Here is a 961-nt window from a genome sequence, read left to right as displayed (position 1 = left end):
TGCGCCTGCGCCCCGCCCCTGCACATATCCGCGCAGTCAGCGTATGGGACTGCCGTTTCCGTCCTGCGCGCTCTAGAAGCCACGGCGCCAAGGCTGAGACGCGGGCGGGAAAGTCTGAGACGCCTGGGAGCTTTTCACATGGTTCCTGTCGCCAACCGCCAGGTTCACTCGCGATGGCTCCCTAGACCCCCTTCCTAGGCAGCTCAGCGCGGAGGGCCCTCCCTCCCTCCTGGTATTATTCCCCTCTGCCCTTTCGCACTCTCCTCACCTCCTCAGATTCACTCGCAAACCACTGACAGTACAGTTAAGTCCTCGCTTAACCTCTTCCAATAGGTTCTTGGAAACTGCAGCTTTCAATGAAACCACTATAACAGAATTGATTTTACTATAGACTAATAGATATAAACAAGAGTTACGCTCCTACGGCATAGTTCAGGTCCCAAAAACATTGCCAAACTTCTAAATAAACACCCCCAAACACGTCTAATATTAAACTTGGAAATAAATGTGAGCTCTACATATATTTAAGACAGATAAATAAAAACAGGTAAGATAATTATTTTCCAACCTGCTTATTCAAGTGCAGGGTCAGGTGACCAGAGCCTCTCCCAGAAGCTCAGAATGCAAGGCCAGACTCTATGCCGGACAGGACAGGCCTTCCATTTCAGGGTGCACTCATACCCACACCCACTCATTCAGACTGGAAAACGCAGACACACCCATTCACCTTATGTGCACATCTTTGGGATGCGGGAGGAAACCAGAGTCCGCAGAGAAAACCCGCACCGGAGTGGGGAGAACATGCAAACTCCACACAGACAGTGGCCCCAGCCAGGAATCAATTTTTTTTTTCCCTCATCAATATTATAACAAAACGATATTGAACAAATCTATGTTATTTGAGGAACTGCTGTACTCACTGGTGCCAGACCCTCTGCTTAGAGCTTGGGATTCAGAAAAC

This window comes from Pteropus alecto, unplaced genomic scaffold (genome assembly GCF_000325575.1).
Source record: "Pteropus alecto unplaced genomic scaffold, ASM32557v1 scaffold123, whole genome shotgun sequence".
NCBI lineage: Eukaryota > Metazoa > Chordata > Mammalia > Chiroptera > Pteropodidae > Pteropus > Pteropus alecto.
Note: the sequence above shows the minus strand (reverse complement) of the source record.